Source organism: Oryctolagus cuniculus, chromosome X (genome assembly GCF_964237555.1).
Source record: "Oryctolagus cuniculus chromosome X, mOryCun1.1, whole genome shotgun sequence".
NCBI classification, from domain to species: Eukaryota; Metazoa; Chordata; class Mammalia; order Lagomorpha; family Leporidae; genus Oryctolagus; species Oryctolagus cuniculus.
Genome location: NC_091453.1, coordinates 126817366 through 126839140, shown reverse-complemented (window position 1 = coordinate 126839140; position 21775 = coordinate 126817366). Strand labels below are relative to the sequence as shown.

General features: G+C 40.7%; 1 pseudogene; it reads right to left on the bottom strand.

Annotated features, from left to right (window-relative positions):
- Nucleotides 1–664: 664 nt before the first annotated feature.
- LOC138847565 (elongation factor 1-alpha 1 pseudogene) lies at nucleotides 665–21509 on the bottom strand (annotated as a pseudogene).
- Between the last annotated feature and the right edge of the window lie 266 nt (nucleotides 21510–21775).

The window sequence follows — 21775 nt, the reverse complement described above, 5'->3', positions numbered from 1 at the left end:
AGAGAGGGAGAGACAGAGAGAAAGGTCTTCCATATGTGGGTTCACTCCCCAATTGGTCACAAGGGCCAGAGCTGAGCCAATCTGAAGTTAGGAGCCAGGATCTTCCTCTGGGTCTCCTACGTGGGTGCAGGGGCCCAAGTGCCAGGGCCATCTTGCACTGCTTTCCCAGTCCACAGCAGAGCGCTGCATCAGAAGAGGAGCATCTGAGACTAGAACTGGCACATCAGGATTAACCTATAGTATCACAGTGCCAGCCCCCATATCCAGTATTAATAGTGAGTTTTGATGAACAGAAATTAGTCTTTTTGATGTAGTCAGATTTATCAGTCATCTCCTTTATGATTAGATATACCAACTGCTGGTTCACTCCGCAAATGATGGCAACAGCTGGAGCTGAGCTGACCTGAAGAGACAGGAGCCAGGAGCTACTTCCAGGTCTCCCACACAGTACAGGGGTCTAAGCACTTCTATTACATTCCCAGGCCATAACAGTGAGCTGGATTGGAAGAGGAGCAGCCAGGACTAGAAGTGGCACCCATATTGGAATGCCTCTGCCACAGGTGGAGGATTAACATACTGCACCACAGCGCCAGCCTTGACAGACAAATTCTTGACAACAAAGCCCTCATTGCCTCCAGAAGAGCTTCACTCAAACATTCATGCTTCATTTCAATATACTTAACTTCAAGGTTACCACCATGTCAGATTTGAGAATACCAGTCTCTACTCCACCCACAATAGTACCAATATTTCCAATTTTGTAGAGATTCTTCAGCAGCAAACACAAGGGCTGTGAGTTGGATGAATTGGTGCTAGGAAGCAATCCAGAGCTTCCAGCCTTGTGATCCACTGTCATTTCCATATCTATGGGTCTTTCTAGCCTTTAAATGAAGGCATATTAGAGCTTGGCTCCAACATATTTTCACCATTCTACGGAGAAATTCACACAAATGTTGCAATGTCAGTGTTGTAGTCAAACAATGTAGATGCTGAGTTCTTTGGTCAATTCCTCATATCTCCTCTGGATATCTGGTAGCTTAATGGAATCCACGGTGTTAACACCTACAATCACACCCAATATGTGAGCCAGAAGGGCATGCTCATGGGTCCATCCGTTGTTGGATATACTAGCTTCAAATTCACTGGTACCCACAACAATAATCAAGACAGCACAGTCAGCCTGAGATATGCCTAGAAACATATTTTAGACAAAGTCTCTGTTTCCTGGGGCATCAATGATAGTTACCTAGTATTTAATGGTCTCAAATTTCCACAGCATGACAACTATGGCAGCGTCACATTCACATTCAGCTTTCAATTTATCCAAGACCCAGGCACACTTAAATGTATCCTTCGTTATCTCAGCAGACTCCTCCTCAAATTTTTCAATGGTTCTTTTGTCAATCCCATCACATTGGTAGGTTGATAGCCAGCAGGAGATGACTTACCCAAAACTATGTGAACAATGATGGCAATGTTGATATGAGTCTTTTCCCATTCTGGCTTTCATTTAACAGTTTTCATAACACCCTTATTCTGACAGCAAATGCACAGCAAAAAACTAAAATAATTGATATTGTTAAAATGTCCACATTACCCAAAATGATCTTCAGAGTCAGCAAAATCCCTATTAAAATACCAGAAATATTCTTCATAGGAACAGCAAAGCAATCCTAAGTCATATGAAATCTCAAAAGACTCTCAATATCTGAACCAAACTTGAGCAAAAAAGCAAAGCTGGTAGCATCACCCTACCTTATTTCAAAATATACTACAAATATACAGTAATAAAAATAACATGATACTGCCATGAGAATGGAAACATAGACCAATGGAACAGGATACAGAGCCTGGAAATAATTTCACACATATATAGCCAACCGAATTTTAACAAAGGTGCCAACTGAAACAGTATTTTACACTTTGTGTTTCTGTGTGGGTGCAAACTGATGAAATCTTTACTTAATATATACTAAATCGATCTTCTGTATATAAAGATAATTGAAAATGAATCTTGATGTGAATGTAATGGGAGAGGGAGCGGGAGATGGGAGGGGTGTGAGTGGGAGGAAAATTATGGGGGGGGAGCCACTGCAATCCATTAACTGTACTTTGGAAATTTATATTTACTAAATAAAAAAATATAAAAATATATAATGGGGAAAAAGACAATCTTGTCAAAAATTATAGTAGGAAAATTGCACATCCATATGAAGAATGAAGGCAGACTATATCTGACATCATATATAAGAATAACTCAAAGTTAATTAAAGACTTTAATGAAAGGCCTGAAACTGAAAAAACTAGAAGAAAATATAGGAGAATCGTACCATGGCAATTGGTCTGAGTAATGGCTTTTTGGATATGATCTCAAAAAGGAAACTTAGGGACCAATGGTTTTTTTATCTTTTATTTAATAAATATAAATTTCCAAAGTACAACTTTAGAATTATAGTGGATTTTCCTCCCATAACCTGCCTCCCACCCGCAACCTTCCCATCTCCCACTCCCTCTCCCATTCCATTCTTCATCACGATTCATTTTCAATTATCTTTATATACAGAAGGTCAACTTAATATATAGTAATAAAGATTTCAACAGACCGCACCCACACAGAAACACAAAGTGTAAAGTACTGTTTGAGTACTAGTTATAGCATTAATTCACATTGGACAACACATTAAGGACAGAGATTCTACATGGGGAGTAAGTGCACAGTGACTCCTGTTGTTGATTTAACAATTGACACTCTTATTTATGGCATCAGATATCACCCGAGGCTCTTGTCATGAGCTGCCAAAGCTATGGAAGCCTCCTGAATTTGCCAACTCCGATCTTATTTAGACAAGGCCATAGTCAAAGTGGAAGTTCTCTCCTCCCTTCAGAGAAAGGTACCTCCTTCTTTGATGGCCCATTCTTTCCGCTGGGATGTCACTCACAGAGATCTCTCATTTAGGTCATTTTTTTCTTGCCAGAGTGTCTTGGTTCTCCATGCCTAAAATACTCTCCTGGGCTCTTCAGCCAGATCTGAATGCCTTAAGGGTTGATTCTGCATAATAGGTTACACTCTGCCTGTGGCACCATATGGTCACGAGTTCAGACCTGGATCCTGCATTTTGGAAACAGCTCTCTGCTAATGGCCAGGGAAAGTAGCTGAAGGAGGCCCCTGCACTCACATAGGAGACTCAAAAGAAGCTCCTGGTTCCTGGCTTCTTACTGGCTGAGCTCTGGCCATTGTGGCCATTTGGAGAGTGAACCGGTGGATGGAAGATTTCTCTCTCTCTGTTTCTCCCTCTCTCTCCAACCCTGCCTCTCAAATAAATAAATCATTTTTAAAAAGCAAAAGTAGACAAATAGGATTATATGAAGCAAAAAATCTTTTGAATAGCAAAGGAAAAAATTCACAGAGTGAATATACAACCTATAGAATGCAAGGAAATATTTGCAAAGTATATCTGTGGCATGGGGTTAATATGCATAATATATAAGAAATTCAAACAACTCAACAGCAAAAAACAACCTGATGAGTAAATGGCATGAATAAACATTTCTCAAAGGAATACATGGCCAATAGGTATATGAAAAAAAGTCAACATCATTAATCATCAGTGAAATGCAAAATAAAACTTCAAAGAGACATCTCCTCCAAACCTGACAGAATGGCTATTATCAAAAACACAAAAGATAACAAGTTTGAGTGAGCATGTTGAGAAAAAGGAATACTTATACACTGTTTTTATAAATGTAAATTAGTGTTTCCATTATGGAAAACAGTATGGTAGTTCCTCAAAAAATTAAAAATAGAAACCACATGATCCACCATTTGCACTCCTGGATACATATCCATAAGAAATGAATTCAGTATGGCAAAGACATATCTGCATTTCACATTTACCGTAGTTTTAATCACAAGTCATTTAGTCAATATGTGTATGAAATGATGATTGTATACAGAAAATGTGGTATATATATATTAACAATGGAACACTATTCAGCCATAGAAAGGAAATCCCGTCACATTTGGGACAACATGAATGGACTCAGAGGCCTTTATCATAATATAAACCAGGCACTGTAAGAAGAATACTACACAATCTTATTCATACGTGGCATCTAAAAAAGTTGATCTCATAGAAGTGGAGCGTAGAATGGTGATTATCAGCAACTGGTGTTTGGGGGCAGGGAAGTTGGAAATGTTGATTATAGGGTAGAAAATTTCAGTTAGACTGGAGGAATAAGTTCAAGAAATCTATTATATGACATGGTAACTATAGTTAATAATATATTGTATTCTTGATTTATGCTAATAGAGTAGACATACAGTGTTCTTATCACAAAAATGATAACTAAGTGAGGTAAGTATATGTTAATTAGCTAAATTTAGTCATTCCACAATGTGTATATACTTCAAAATATTATTATGTACATAGTGAACAATAGAATTATATATGTCAATTAAAAATAAGCTTGCATTTTTCTTGAAAATATGCATTGCTTATACATGATTTTCACATTTAGGTTCACATCTGTCTCTGCAGACATGCAGACATACACATTTATGTAGGAAGTTCATATTAATCGTCCAACCAGTTGCTATTCCAAATAATAGTTCTTTAGAAAAGAACATGGAAGCTATTCTTTTAAAAGAAAGTAATATGAACACAAACCCTAAATCCCAAAGGGAGTCCCAATGTTGGAGACGGATGCTATTACCAGCCACTATATATCATTCAAATACAGCTTTTAAGAAGGAAACCATAACCCATAGGGATCATGTGGAGGAATTTGCAATTCATCATCTGTATTTTGGGGTCTGGAACTCCAGTCTGTCTAACCTCATTAAATGTTCCCTCCATCACAACCATGCAGGCATTCCAGCTAGTTAGAAACATATTTAGAGTATTATTTTTGAGTGAATAGTTGAACTACATACTTCTTGGTTATTATGTAACTGTATTTTCTAACTATTTAGCAATTTCTAAGAGTTACTGTGCAAAAATTTTATTCCTTTCCCAGGGCCCAAAATATGATCTTAAGAATTTCATAAAATGAGTAAAATAGTACCTATGCACCTAACTACTTTCCTAGGCAGCAATACTTAGATCCATCAATTTCTCCCAATAAGCCAAACTATCCTCAGTTATATCATTTCTCCCACCTATGAAATTCTCCGTAGAGCAAGTGGCATGTTTTGATATTTTAAAGATTTTATATACTTATTAGAAAGGTAGAGAGACCACACTACCCTCCATTGGTTCATTCCCCAAATGCCTGCAAAAGCTGGGACTGGGCCAGGCCAAAGCCATAACCTGAGAATTCCATTCAAGTCTCCCATGTTAGGGGCAGGACCCCAAGTAATTGAGTCATTGTCTGCCGCCTTCCCAGGCACTTTAGCAGGAATCTGGAATCAGAATTGGAGCTGTTATTTGAACCCAGGCACCCCACTAATGGCCTGTGTGTCCTAAGTGGCGTCTTAACCACTGCACCAAATGCCTATCCCCATGGCCTGCTTTCATAGTGAGCTCTTATAGAATATTACCTTTGTGACCAGAAAAGCAATGAGGTTATTTTCATTTTGAAAAAGTAAGGGAGGCATGCTGGAAACAGAGAATAGGGAGGTTGCTGCCAAACCCACACAGACCAGGAAGATGGGAAAAAAATGGGTCCATTGAGCTGCAGCTAGAAGTGGGAGGGAGAGCTTGGTGAATTGCATTTGAAGCTCCACATAGGAAATAAGAGAAGATATAGGGGAAGAAACAGAGAGCCGGGCACCAGCTGCCCATCTACATCTCCCCTCATTTCCAAACTGGTCCTGCAGCCAGCTGGAGAAGCCATATTGTTTGTTTACATTTTCTTTTATTTTCTTTTTCAACTTTTATTTTTTATGCATTTTTTAACCTTTATTTAATAAATACAAATTTGCAAAGTACAGCTTTTGGATTACAGTGACTTTTTCGCCCCTTAACTCCCCTCCCACCCGGAACCATCCCATTTCCCACTCCCTCTCCCATTCCATTCACATCAAGATTCATTTTCAATTCTCTTTATAAACAGAAGATCGATTTAGTATATACTAAGTAAAGGTTTTAACAGTTTGCACCCACACACATACACAAAGTGTAAAGTACTGTTTGAGTACTGAGTACTAGTCATAGCATTAATTCACATTGGACAACACATTAAGGACAGAGATCCTACATGGGGAGTAAGTGCACAGTGACTCCTGTTGTTGATTTAACAATTGACACTCTTGTTTATGGCATCAGTAATCACCGAGGCTCTTGTTGCCAAGGCTATGGAAGCCTTTTGAGTTCAACAACTCTCATCTTATTTAGACAAGGCCATAGTCAAAGTGAAAGTTCTCTCCCCCCTTCAGAAAAAGGCACCTCCTTCTTTGATGGCCCGTTCTTTCCACTGGGATCACACTCGCAGAGGCCTTTCATTTAGGCTTTTTTGTGTGTGTGTGGAAAATGTCTTGGCTTTCCATGCCTCAAATACTCTCATGAGCTCTTCAGCCAGATCTAAATGCCTGAAGGGCTGATTCTGAGGCCAGAGTACAGTTTAGGACATCTGCCATTCTGAGGCTGCTGTGTATCCCGCTTCCCATGTTGGACCATTCTCTTCTTTTTAATTCTTTCAGTTAGTATTAGCAGACACTAGTCTTGTTTATGTGATCCCTTTGACTCTTAAACCGATCATTATGATCAATTGTGAACTGAAACTGATCACTTTGACTAGTGAGATGGTATTGGCACATGCCACCTTGATGGGATTGAATTGGAATCCCCTGGCACGTTTCTAACTATACCATTTAGGGCAAGTCCGATTGAGCATGTTCCAAACTGTACATCTCCTGCCTCTCTTATTCACACTCTTATATTTAACAGAGATCACTTTTCAGTTAAATTTAAACACCTAAGAATAATTGCGTGTTAATTAAAGAGTTCAAAATATAGTATTAAGCAGAACAAAAAAAATACTAAAAGGGATAAAGTATTAAGTTGTTCCTCCACAGTCAGGACAAGGGCTCATGAAGTCACTGTTTCTCATAGTGTCCATTTCACTTCAACAGGTTTTCTTTTTGGTGCTTGGTTAGTTGTCACCGATTAGGGAGAACATATGATATTTGTCCCTTTGGGACTAGCTTATTTCACTCTGCATGATGTTTTCCAGATTCCTCCATTTTGTTGCAAATGACCGATTTCGTTGTTTTTTTACTGCTGTATAGTATTCTATAGAGTACATGTCCCATAATTTTTTTATCCAGTCTACTGTTGATGGGCATTTGTGTTGACTCCAGGTCTTTGCTGTTGTGAATTGAGCAGCAATAAACATTGAGGTGCAGACAGCTTTTTATTTGCCAATTTAATTTCCTTTGGGTAAATTCCAAGGAGTGGGATGGCTGGGTTGAATGCTAGGGTTATCTTCAGGTTTCTGAGGAATCTCCAGACTGACTTCCACAGTGGCTTTACCAGTTTGCCTTCCCACCAACAGTGGGTTAGTGTCCCCTTTTCCCCACATCCTAGCCAGCATCTGTTGTTGGTAGATTTCTGAATGTGAGCCATTCTAACTGGGGTGAAGTAAAACCTCGTTGTGGTTTTGATTGGCATTTCCCTGATTGCTAGTGATCTTGAACATTTTTTTCATGTGTCTGTTGGCCATTTGGATTTACTCTTTTGAAAAATTTCTACTGAGGTCCTTGGTGCATCTCTTAAGTGGGTTGCATGTTTTGTTGTTGTGGAGTTTCTTGATTTCTTTGTGGATTCTGGTTATTAATCCTTTATCTGTTGCATAGTTTACAAATATTTTCCCATTCTGTCAGTTGCCTCTTCACATTCCTGACTGTTTCTTTTGCAGTACAGAAACTTCTCAATTTGATGCAATCCCAATTGTTAATTTTGGCTTTGACTGCCTGTGCCTCCGGCGTCTTTTCCAAGAAGTCTTTGCCGGTACCTATATCGTGCAGGGTTTCTCCAATGTTCTCTAATAATTTGAATGTGTCGGGTCATAGATTTGGTCTTTAATCCATTTTGAGTGGATTTTTGTGTATGGTGTAAGGTAAGGGGTCCTTCTTCATGATTCTGCACGTGGAAATCCAGTTTTCCCAGCACCGTTTCTTGAATAGACTGTCCTTGCTCCAGGAATTGGTTTTAGATCCTTGATCAAATATAAGTTGGCTGTAGATGTTTGGATTGATTTCTGGTGTTTCTATTCTGTTCCATTGGTCTATCCATCTGTTTCTCTACCAGTACCATGCTATTTTGATTACAACTGCCCTGTAGTATGTCCTGAAATCTGGTATTGTGATGCCTCCGGCTTTGTTTTTGTTGTACAAGATTGTTTTAGCTATTCGAGGTCTCCTGTGCCTCCATATGAATTTCAGCATCATTTTTTCCAGATCTGAGAAGAATGTCATTGGTATTTTGATTGGTATCACATTGAATCTATAAATTGCTTTTGGGAGAATGGACATTTTAGTGATATTGAATCTTGCAATCCATGAGCATGGAAGATTTTTGCATTTTTTTGGAATCTTCTTCTATTCTTTATGATTTTGTAATTTTCATCTTAGAGATCTTTGACATTCTTGGTTAAGTTTATTCCATGGTATTTGATTGTTTTTGTGGCTATCGTGAAGGGGATTGATCTTAGCAGTTCTTTCTTAGCCATGGCATGGCCTGTGTATACAAAGGCTGTTGATTTTTGTGCATTGATTTTATATCCTGCTACTTTGCCAAACTCTTCTATGGGTTCCAGTAGTCTCTTAGTAGAGTTCTTTGGATCCCCTAAATAAAGAACCATATCATCTGCAAAGAGGGATAGTTTGAGTTCTTCCTTCCCAATTTGTATCCCTTTAATTTCTCAAAGTACACCTTTTTCATCATAGCAGCTTTTCTCCCCATAACCTCCATCCCACCCATAACCATCTCATCTTCCATTCCCTCTCCAATCCTATTCTTCATCATGATTCATTTTCAATTATCTTTATATACAGAAGTTCAACTTAGTATATACTTATTATATAACAAACTACACCCACAAAGACACAGAAAGTATAAAGTACTGTTTGGGTAGTTGTTTTACCATTAATTATCATACATAAGCAGGGGGCTACTGGCTTTGACTCACATGCACATACCCATCAACTGCGGGGACCACCTCACCATATCCCCCTAACCGAGGAACAAGGACCACAACATGTCAAATAATTTCTTCCCCACCATGCAAGCTGTACAACAAGGAGAAGTCTTTAATATCTAAAACTTAGGCTCATTCCATGCACCAATGAGAGATAAGCTGGCCCCAATTAGATGGGGATCAGTGCACCAGAGCTTGTACCTGCCGCTATCACAATTGAGAAGTGAACTGGGCTCTAGGAGGCAGGGCTGCTTGCTTCCATTTGAAACACACAGACACATAGCAGCTCATATCAGAGGGAAACCACAGCACAAGCACAAAGACACAAATTAAAGAGAACAGTGACCAGACAAAAAAAGAAAAAATACACAAATGCTGAAAAACAAAGGTAAACCCTAAATAAGAATAAGACACTATGAGCACCCCAAAGGAACACTACAACTCTTCAATAATAGAAGGTAAAAATGAAGAGATCAAAGATATGCCAGAAATGGAATTCAGAAAATTAATCATCAGATTACTAAGAAGCAATCAGAAGCAAATTCATCATCCAAATGAAAAGTGCTCCCAAGTAATTGAGATATTAAAGAGGAATCAGAATGAAATACTAGAAATGAAGAATTCAATAGGTCAAATAAAAAATGCAGTGGAAATCCTTAATAACAGAATAGGTGAGACATATGCAAGAATATCAGAAGTAGAAGACAAATTTCAGGAAATATTACAGTCAGACCAAATAAAAGAAGAAAATTAAACAAGAAGAAACAAAGTTAGAGATCTATGAGATTTTATCAAACAAACCAACCTACAGATCCTAGTAATTCCAGAAGGCTTGGAAAGAGAGAAAGGATTAGAAGGGCTTCTTAATGAAATAGTAACAGAAAACTTCTTGAATCTGGAGCTAGAAAGAGACATCCAGGAGTAGCAAGTACACAGAACTCCCAATAGACACAACTGTGGGGAGCAACCGGACTAGACTGAGTTACTGGAATTGGGACTTATTCTATGCGTCTGCTCTCCCACAGTGTGGCGCTGGGAGAGAGGTGGACAGCTTCCGCACAGCTGCCTCCAGTTCAACTGATGAGCTGTGGGACTTGCTATTGATTGGAGGAGAGCGGCGTGCTCAGCGTGTGGGCAGCCGAGTTGGGATTGGCGGAGGAGGACTGTAAGGGAGGGGGGAGACGGCATGCACCAGGAACATCTATGGGGAACATCTAAGGGGAACACTTGTGCAGCCCCCGAGAGAGCCGGCCGGCGGTGTGCCGCTCCCCTGCGGAAGTGGGGAATGTGGCCAGGGGGAACTGCCCTTCCACGGAGGTGGAAGGGATAGTAGCCAACCCGGGAAGAACCAGCAGCAAACCCGGGGAGGGCCGAGCAGACGAAAGAACAGCGCAGGGTTTAGTGTCGCTCCTCCACGAAGAGGGGGAGCGACATAATGGTGCCGTGACTCGGATATGAAGCCTAGGCAGGGCTTAGTGTCGTTCCTCCACGAAGAGGGGGAGCGACATAATGGTGCCGTGACTCGGATAGGAAACTTAGGAGGGAAGAAACGGGAAGAAGTGGGAAAATACCGGAGAGAGAGACTAGCAAAGAGCCTAGGTGCCGGAAGAAGCTATTGAAAGCCTAGGCATAGACTCGGATATGGACTGTGGGAAAGAAGTTAGGATTGAAAGCGAAAGTGAAAGCTTTCATAGACTCAGATGCGGACTATGGCGGGGAAGCTAGGAGATTGAAAGCGAAAGTGAAACCTGGAGGAGGCTTGGACTCGGATACGGACTGTGGGGAGAAGCCAGGAGAAATGAGAGGAATATTGTTGGAAGAAAACTTAAGGAAACATACCGGGTAGAGAAAAATGTTAGGGAGGATGAAGCCGCGAGTGCAGGCCGAGGCGGAGATATAAGCCACCTTGGAATTCTTCAAGTCACCCCGGGGAGCAAGAGGCGAAGATCTGGAACCAGAGGCAGAGACGTGGGCCGCCAGGTTGAAATTCGCCAGGTTAGTCCGGGGAACTTGGACTGAATGCCGGTGGTGGCGGAAACATTCGCAGAAGCCGCTGCGTGCAAAGAGAGCACGGGGCGTGAATAGATGAGAGAAGCGCGGGCTGAAGCGGCGCAAAGCCGGGAAGCCGCCGCGGGGCGGGCGCCGGCGGGGCGAGGCGCCGGGAAGCCGCGCAGAGCTGTGAAGCCACCGCGGGGCGGGCGCCGGCGGGGCGAGGCGCCGGGAAGCCGCGCAGAGCCGTGAAGCTGCCACGGGGCGAGGTGCCGAGAAGCAGCCTCGGGCGGGCGCCGGGAAACCGCGGGGATAAGAGAAACAGAAGTTTAGAAGTAAAATGAGAGAAATAGGAATGCTGGAAGATAGAAGTAAAATGGGAGAAATAGGAATGCCCGGAGATAGAGAAATAGAGAAATAGAAAGGCCTCCCCTCAACATGGCAATGAGAAAGCTTGGATTCGGTCTGCCTGATTAAGTGAGGCGATGAGCACCTGCGGCGGCTAGCAGCTTATGCGCCGCAGGTCACCGAAGACAGGCACGAATTAACATCAGTAAGGCCTCCCCACAATACAATTAGGAGGCTTGGATTCGGTCTGCCTGATTAGGCGATAAGTACCAGCAGGCAGCTCGACCAGAGTATGAGCTGCAGGTCACCGAAGATAGGCACGAACCAACACTAATAAGTCTCCCCCACAATACGGCAATGAGAAGGCTTGGATTCGGTTTGCCTGATTGTTAGGGCTTGTAAGCCCCTGCAGGCAGAGCAGAGCATGCGCTGCAGGGCACCGAACACAGGCACGCATTAGCGCCTAAAAACCTCCTCACAACATGGCGAAGAGAGGACCCGGATTCGGTTTGCCTGATTGATAGGACTTGTAAGCACCTGTGGCAACTCTAGCAAGCAGAGCAGAGTGTGTGCCGCGGGACACCGAAGACAGGCGTGTATCAACGCCAAAAAAATAAAAAGAAAGGGGGATCTGTGGGGAGCAACCGGACTAGACTGAGTTACTGGAATTGGGACTTATTCTATGCGTCTGCTCTCCCACAGTGTGGCGCTGGGAGAGAGGTGGACAGCTTCCGCACAGCTGCCTCCAGTTCAACTGATGAGCTGTGGGACTTGCTATTGATTGGAGGAGAGCGGCGTGCTCAGCGTGTGGGCAGCCGAGTTGGGATTGGCGGAGGAGGACTGTAAGGGAGGGGGGAGACGGCATGCACCAGGAACATCTATGGGGAACATCTAAGGGGAACACTTGTGCAGCCCCCGAGAGAGCCGGCCGGCGGTGTGCCGCTCCCCTGCGGAAGTGGGGAATGTGGCCAGGGGGAACTGCCCTTCCACGGAGGTGGAAGGGATAGTAGCCAACCCGGGAAGAACCAGCAGCAAACCCGGGGAGGGCCGAGCAGACGAAAGAACAGCGCAGGGTTTAGTGTCGCTCCTCCACGAAGAGGGGGAGCGACATAATGGTGCCGTGACTCAGATATGAAGCCTAGGCAGGGCTTAGTGTCGTTCCTCCACGAAGAGGGGGAGCGACAACAACAAAAAAGATCTACACCATGACACGTTGTAGTAAAACTCCCCACATTAAAACATAAAAAAAGATCTTCAGTGATGTGCACAAGAGAAATGCCAAATCATATTTAGAAGAAATCCAATTAGACTCAATGCAGATTTCTCATCAGAAACTACAGGCAAGAAGAGAATGGTGAGATATATTCTGGGTCCTAAAAGAAAAAAATCTCTCAGCCCAGAATACTGTACACTGCAAAGCTCTCATGTATGAATGAAGGAGAAATAAGGATCTTCCACAACAAATAGTAATTGAAAGAATTTCTAACTACTCTTCCAGCCCTACAAAAGATGTTCAAGGATGTGCTACACATAGAAACACAGAAACAGGAACATCACTGCAAAAGAAGATGAATGAAGAAAAGGACCAAGCACAACTACAAAGGAAATCCAAAACACAAAAACAGGACTATTTATGGAAACATGGCAGGACAAACTTGGAACTTAACAATAGGTACCCTGAATGTAAATTGTCTCAATTCTCCAGTTAAAAGACATAGACTGGCTGAATGGATTAAAAAAGAAAATCCATCTATTTGCTGCCTACAAGAAACACATCTTACCTACAAAGATTCACACAGACTGAAAGTGAAAGGACGGAAAAGATATCCCATACTAAAATAAACCAAAAAAGAGCTGATGTAGGCATTCTAATATAAGACAATATAGACTTTAACACAAAAACTATTAAGAGAGACAAAGAAGGGCACTAATCAATGATTAAGAGATCAATTCAACAGGAAGATGTGACTATTACAAATCTATATGCACCTAATTACAGGGCACCTGGCTATTTATAAGAAATGTTAATGATTTAAATGGAGATATACACTCAATTACAACAGTAATGGGGGACTTCAATACCCCATATTCAGCAATGAACATTCAACCAGTCAGAAAATCAACAAGGAAACAACAGAGTTAATCGACACCATAGACCAAGTAGACCTAGCAGATATTTATAGAGACTTCTAACCTATAGCCACGTAATACACATTTTTCTCACCAGTGCATGGAACTTTCTCTAGGATTAACCATACGCTAAGCCACAAAATAAGTCTCAGCTAATTCAAAAAACAAAAATTGATGTCATACCATGATCTTCTTAGACAACAATGCAGTGAAGCTTAAAATCAGCAACTCAGGAATCTCCATAACATACATAAATACGTGGAGACTGAACAACATACTCCATAATAAATGGTGATTCATAGAAGAAACCAAAAGAGAAACCAAAAAATTTCTGGAAAAAAAATGAGGATTACAATACAACATATCAAAATTACTGGATACAGCAAAAGCAGTGTTAAGAGGAAAATTTATACAGCACTCTGCCCTCAGAATCAGCCCTTAAGGCATGCGGATCTGGCTGAAAAGCCCATGAGAGTATTTCAGGCATGGAAAGCCAAGACACTCTGGGGAAAAAAAAAAAAAACCTAAATGAAAGATCTCCGCGAGTGAGATCCCAGTGGAAAGAACTGGTAATCAAAGAAGGAGGTACCTTTCTCTGAAGGGAGGAAAGAACTTCCACTTTGACCATGGCCTTGTCTAAATATGATCAGAGTCGGTGAACTCAGGGGGCTTCCATAGCCTTGGCAACTCATGACAAGAGCCTAGGGTGATTACTGATGCCATAAACAAGAGTGTCAATTTGTTAAGTCAACACCAGGAGTCACTGTGCACTTACTCCTCATGTAGGATCCTTGGCCTTAGTGTGCTGTACATTGAGATTTAATGCTATAACTAGTACTCAAACAGTATTTTTCACTTTATGTTTCTGTGTGGGAGCAAACTGTTGAAATCTGTACTTAATGTATGCTAAACTGATCTTCTGTATATAAAGAGAAATGAAAATGAATCTTGATGTGAATGGAAGGGGAGAGGGAGTGGGAAAGGGGAGGGTTGCGGGTGGGAGGGACGTTATGGGGGAGAAGCCATTGTAATCTATAAGCTGGACTTTGGAAATTTATATTCATTAAATAAAAGTTAAAAAAAGAGGAAAGTTTATAGCCATTGGTGCCTACATCAAGAAATTGGAAAGGCAGCTATAAATGCACCTCAAGGTTCTAGAAAAAGAACAGCAAACCAAATCCAAAACTAGTAGAAGAAAAGAAATAAATTAGAGAAGAAATCAACAAAATTGAAACTAAAAAGCAAAGCAAAATATCAGCAAAATGAAGAGCTGGTTTTTTTGAAAACAAACAAACAAAATTTACTTACATTGGGCAAACTAACCAGAAAAAAGGAGAGAGAAGAGCCAAATCAACAAAATTAGATATGAAAAAGGAAATGTAAAAACAGACACCACAGACATAAAATGAATCATCAGAAATTACTACAAAGAACTGTATACCAACAAATTGGGATACCTAAAAGAAATAGATAGATTCATAAACACATACAAACTACCTAATTTGAGCCATGAAGACATAGAAAACCTAAACAGACTGATAACCAAGTTGGAAATTTAATCAATAATAAAGACACTCCCAACAAAGTAAATCCCACACCGGAAGCCTTCACTGCTGAATTCTACCAAACATTTAAAGAAGAACTAATTTTACTCCTTGTCAAGTTATTCAAAACAATTGAAAGGGAGGGAATCCTCCCAAATTCTCTCTGTGAAGCCAGTATCACCTTAATTCCTAAACATGAAAAAGATATAACAGAGAAAGAGACTGAAGGCCAATTTCTCTGATGAACATAGACTAAAAATCCTCAACAAAAGTCTGGCCTATTAAATCCAATAACACATCAGAAAGACCATTCACACAGACCAAGTGTGGTTTATCCCTGGTACACAGGGATGGTTCAACATTCACAAATCTATCAATGTGATATATCATATTAACAAATTGAAGAATAAAAAACATGATAATCTCAATAGATGCAGAGAAAGCATTCAGCAAAATACAACACCCTTTCATGATGAAAACTCTAAGCAACAATACAATCAAGGCAATTTATGACAACCCCACACTCTTCATCCTATTGAATGGAGAAAAGTTGGAAGCATTCCCACTGAGATCCAGAACCAGACAAGGATGTCCACTTTTACCATATTGCTATTCAATATAGTCCTGGAAATTTTAGCCAGAGCCATTAGGCAAGAAAAAGAAATCATAGGGATTCAAATCAGGAAAGAAGAAGACAATCTATGCATATTTGAAAATGACATGATTCTATACATAGGCCATCCAAAAAAAGACTGCAATAAGAGACTATATTGGAACTCATATGAGTTTGGTAATATAGCAGATATCAAATCAACACACACGGGCAGGCACTGTGGTGTAGCAGGTGAATCCACTGCCTGCAGTGCCAGCACCCGATATGGGCACTGGTTTGAGTCCTAGCTGCTCCACTTCTGATCAGGCTTCCCGCTATGGACTGAGAAAGCAGTAGAAGATGGCCCAGGTCTTTGGGCCCCTGCACTTACATGGGAGATCCAGAAGAAGTTCCTGGCTCCTGGCTTCGGATTGGCAAGCTCCAGCCATTGCAGCCATCTAGAGAGTGAACCAGTGGATGAAGGACCTCTCTCTCTCTCTTCTCTGCCTCTCCTTCTCTCTGTGTGTAGCCCTAACTTCCAATTAAATTAAACAATCTTTTAAAAAATCGACACACAAAAAAACAACAGCCTTTGTATACACAGACAATGCCATGGCTGAGAAAGAATTTCTAAGATTTATCTCATTCATGATAGCTACAAAAAATCAAATACCTTGGAATACATTTAACCAAGAATGTCAAAGATCTCTACAATGGGAATTACAACACACTAAAGAAATAGAAGGAGACACAAAAGAATGGAAAAAATGTCCATGTTTATGGATTGGAAGAATCATTATAAAAATATCCATTCTTCTGAGAGCAATTAACAGATTCAATGTGATACCAACCAAAATACCAAAGACATTCTTCTCATATCTAGAAAAAAATGATGTTGAAATTCATTTGGAAACATAGGACAACTCGAATAGCTAAAATAATCTTATACAACAACAACAAAGCCAGAGGCATCACAATACCAGATTTTAAGACAGACTACAAGGCAGTTATAATGAAAACCACCTGGTACTGGTACAAAAACAGATGGAAAGACCAATGGAACAAAAGACAAATGTGAGAATCAATTCAGTAATCTACAACAAACTTATATTCAACCAAGGAACTTAAACCAATCCCTGAAGCAAGGACAGTCTCTTCAACAGATGGAAAATGGGATTTCCACATGAGAACTATAAAGCAGGTCCCCTACCATACACCTTACACAAAAATCCAATCAAATTGAATTAAAGACCTAAATGTATGACCTGATACCATCAAATTATTAGAGAGCATTTGGGAAACCCTATAAGACATTGGAAGAAGCAAAGAGTTCCTGGTAAAGACCCCAGAGGCATAGGCAATCAAAGTCAAAATTAACAAATGGAATCATATCAAATTGAGAAGCTTCTGTACTACAAAAGAAATGCAGAAGTGAAGAGGCAACTGGCAGAATGGGAGAAATTATTTGCAAACTATGCAACTGATAAAGGATTAATAACCAGAATATATAAAGAGATCAAGAAACTCCACAATAACAAAACAAACAACCCAGTTAACAAATGGGCCAAGGACTTGAGACATTTTTCAAAAGAGAAAATTCTAGTGGCCAACAGAAACATGAAAAAATGCTCAGGATCACTGGCCATCAGGGAAAAATGTAAATCAAAATCAGAATAAAGGGGGCTAGTGTCGTGGCTCACTTGGTTAATCCTCCGCCTGCAGTGCCAGCATCCCATATGGGAGCCAGGTTCTAGTCCTGGTTGCTCCTTTTCCAGTCCAGCTCTCTGCTGTGGCCCGGGAGGGCAGTGGAGGATGACCCAGGGGCTTGTGCCCCCGCACCCGCCTGGGAGAGCAGAAAGAAGCACCTGGCTTCTGGCTTCAGATCGGCACAGCGCCAGACATAGTGGCCATTTGGGGAGTGAACCAATGGAAGGAAGACCTTTCTCTCTGTCTCTCTCTCTCACTGTCTATAACTCTGTCAAATAAAAAAAAAATTAAAAAAACACAATGACGTTTCACCTCATTCCATTAGAAAGGCTTTCATACAGAAATCAACTAACAGTAAATACTGGTGAGAATGTAGGGGAAAACGTACCATAATCTCTTTTTGGGAAAGTAAACTGGTAAAACCATTATGGAAATCAATTTGGAGATAGCTCAAAAATCTGAATATAGTCCTACTGTATAAACCAGCCATCCGACTGACTCCTGGGAATTTACCAAAGAGAAATGAAATCAGTAATAAAATAGTTATCTACACCTTCATGTTTATTGCTGGTCAATTCACAATAGCTAAGACATGGAATCAACTGAAATGCCCATCAACTGAAGACCAGATGAAGAAATTATTGAATATGTACTCTGGAATACTATACAGTGGTAAAAACAAAGAAAAAAAAAGAAATCCAGTCATTTGCAAAAACATGGATGAATCTGGAAAACATCATATTTAGTGAAATCAGCCAGTTCCAAAGAGACAAACACCATGTTACCCTTGCTCTGTGATAACTTACAGAGCACTTAAAAGGAAACATGTAAGATGTACAATTTGGGACATGCTCAATCGGACTTGCCCCAAACGGTGGAGTTAGAAACTTGCCAGGGGCTTCCAATTCAATCCCATCAAGGTGGCATGTACCAATGCCATCTCACTAGTCCAAGTAATCAATTTCTTTTCACAATTGATCATAACGATAAGTCTAAGAGTAAAAGGGATCACACAAACAAGACTAGTGTCTCCTAATACAAGCTGATAGAATAAAAAAGGGAGAGAACGATCCAACATGGGAAGTGAGATACACAGCGGACACATAGAATGGCAGATGTCCTAAAGAGCACTCTGGCCTCAGAATTAGCCCTTAAGGCATTCAGATCCGGCTGAAAAGCCCATGAGAGTATTTCAGGCATGGAGAACCAAGACACTCTGGCAAGAAAAAAATGACCTAAATGAGAGATCTCTGTGAGTGACATCCCAGCGGAAAGAATGGGGCCATCAAAGAAGGAGGTACCTTTCTCTGAAGGGAGGAGAGAACTTCCACTTTGACTATTACCTTCTCTGAATAAGATCGAAGTTGGCGAACTCAAAAGGCTTCCATAGCCTTGGCAACTCATGACTAGAGCCTAGGGAAATTACAGACGCCATAAACAAGAGTGTCAAATTGTTAAGTCAAAAACAGGAGTCACTGTGTACTTACTCGTAATGTGGGATCTGTCCTTAGTGTGTTGTCCAATGTGAAGTAATGCTATAACTAGTACTAAAACAGTATTTTACACTTTGTGTTTCTGTGTGGGTGCAAACTGATAAAATTGTACTTAGTATATACTAAATTGATCTTCTGTATATAAAGAGAATTGAAAATGAATCTTGATGTGAATGGAAGGGGAGAGGGAGTGGGAAAGGGGAGGGTTGCGGGTGGGAGGGAGTTATGGGGGGGAAGCCATTGTAATCCATAAACTGTACTTTGGAAATTTATATTTACTAAACAAAAGTATAAAAAAAGGAAACATGTAGATGTGACATTGACACTATGAGAAGCAATGACTTGAACAGCCCTTGTCCTGACTGTCAAGGAACAGTTTTCTTTCCTTGTTTTTTTAACTTTTATTTAATGAATATAAATTTCCAAGGTACAGCTTAAGGATTACAATGGCTCCCCCCCCATAACTTCCCTCCCACCCGCAAACCTCCCCTTTCCCTCTCACACCCCCTTCCATACACATCAATATGCATTTTCAATTTTCTTTATATATAGTGAAGATCAGTTTAGCATATATTAACTAAAGATTCCAACAGTTTGCACCCACAAAGAAACACAAAGTGAAAAATACTGTTGGAGTACTAGTTATAGTATTAAATCACAATGTACAGCACACTAAGTACAAAGATCCTACATGAGGAGTAAGTGCACAGTGACTCCTGTTGTTGACTTAACAAATTGACACTCTTGTTTATGGCATCAATAATCACCCTAGGCTCTTGTCATGAGCTGCCAAGGCTATGGAAGCCTTTTGAGTTCACCGACTCTGATCATATTTAGGCAAGGTCGTAGTCAGAGTGGAAGTTCTCTCCTCCCTTCAGAGAAAGGTACCTCCTTCTCTGATGGCCCGTTCTTTCCACTGGGATCTCACTCACAGAGATCTTTCATTTAGGTATTTTTTTGCAGAGTGTTTTGGCTTTCCATGCCTGTAATACCCTCATGGGCTTTTCAGCCAGATCCGAATGCCTTTAGGGCTGATTCTGAGGCCAGAGTGCTGTTTAGGACATCTGCCATTCTATGAGTCTGCTGTGTATCTTGCTTCCCATGTTGGATCATTCTCTCCCTTTTTTAGTCTATCAGTTAGTATTTGCAGACAGTATTCTTGTTTATGTGATCCCTTTGGTTCTTAGTCCTATCATTATGATCAATTGTGAACAGAAATTGATCACCGGGACTAGTGAGATGGCATTGGTACATGCCACCTTGATGGGATTGAATTGGAATCCCCTGGTATGTTTCTAACTCTACCGTTTGAGGTACGTCAGCTTGAGCATGTCCCGAATTGCACATCTCTTCCCTCTCTTATTCCCACTCTTTTATTTAACAGTGATCACTTTTCAGTTAATTTCAACACTTGAGAATAACTGTGTATTGATTACAGTATTCAACCAATAGTATTAAGTAGAACAAAAAATACTAAAAAGGATAAAGCATTAAGTTGCTCATAAACAGTCAGGGCAAGAGCTGATCAAGTCACCATTTCTCATAGTGTTCATTTCCTTTCAACAGGTTTCCTTTTTGGTGCTTGGTTAGTTGTCACCGATTAGGGAGAACATATGATATTTGTCCCTTTGGGACTGACTTATTTCACTCTGCATGATGTTTTCCAGATTCCTCTATTTTGTTGCAAATGACCGGATTTCATTGTTTTTTACTGCTGTATAGTATTCTATAGAGTACATATCCCATAATTCCTTTATCCAGTCTACTGTTGATGGACATTTGGGTTGATTCCAGGTCTTTGCTGTTATGAACTGAGCTGCAATAAACATTGAGGTGCAGACAGCTAGTTTGTTTGCCAATTTCATTTCCTTTGGGTAAATTCCAAGGAGTGGGATGGCTGGGTTGAATGGTAGGGTTATCTTCAGGTTTCTGAGGAATCTCCAGACTGACTTCCATAGTGGCTTAACCAGTTTGCATTCCCACCAACAGTGGGTTAGTGTCCCCTTTTCCCCACATTCTCTCCAGCATCTGTTGTTGGTAGATTTCTGAATGTGAGCCATTCTAACTGGGGTGAGGTGAAACCTCATTGTGGTTTTGATTGGCATTTACCTGATTGCTAGTGATCTTGAACATTTTTTCATGTGCCTGTTGGCCATTTGGATTTCCTCAAAATTGTCTATTGAGGTCCTTGGCCCATCTCTTAAGTGGGTTGTTTGTTTTGATGTTGTGGACTTTCTTGATTTCTTTGTAGATCCTGGTTATCAACCCTTTATCAGTTGCATAGTTTGCAAATATATTTTCCCATTCTGTTGGTTGCCTCTTCACTTTCCTGACTGTTTCTTTTGCAGTACAGAAACTTCTCAATTTGATGCAATCCCAATTGTTAATTTTGGCTGTGACTGCCCGTGCCTCCGGGGTCTTTTCCAAGAAGTCTTTGCCGGTACCTATATCGTGCAGGGTTTCTCCAATGTTCTCTAATAATTTGATGGTGTCAGCTTCTAGATTTAGTTTCTTAATCCATGTTGAGTGAATTTTTGTGTAAACTGTAAGGTAGGAGTGTTGCTTCATGGTTCTGCATATGGAAATACAGTTTTCCCAGCACCATTTTTTGAATAGACTGTCCTTACTCCAGGGATTGGTTTTGGATCCTTGATCAAATATAAGTTGGCTGTAGATGTTTGGATTGATTTCTGGTGTTTCTATTCTGTTCCATTGGTCTATCCATGTGTTTCTCTGCCAGCACCATGCTATTTTGATTACAACTGCCCTGTAGTATGTCCTGAAATCTGGTATTGTGATGCCTCTGGCTTTGTTTTTGTTGTACAAGATTGTTT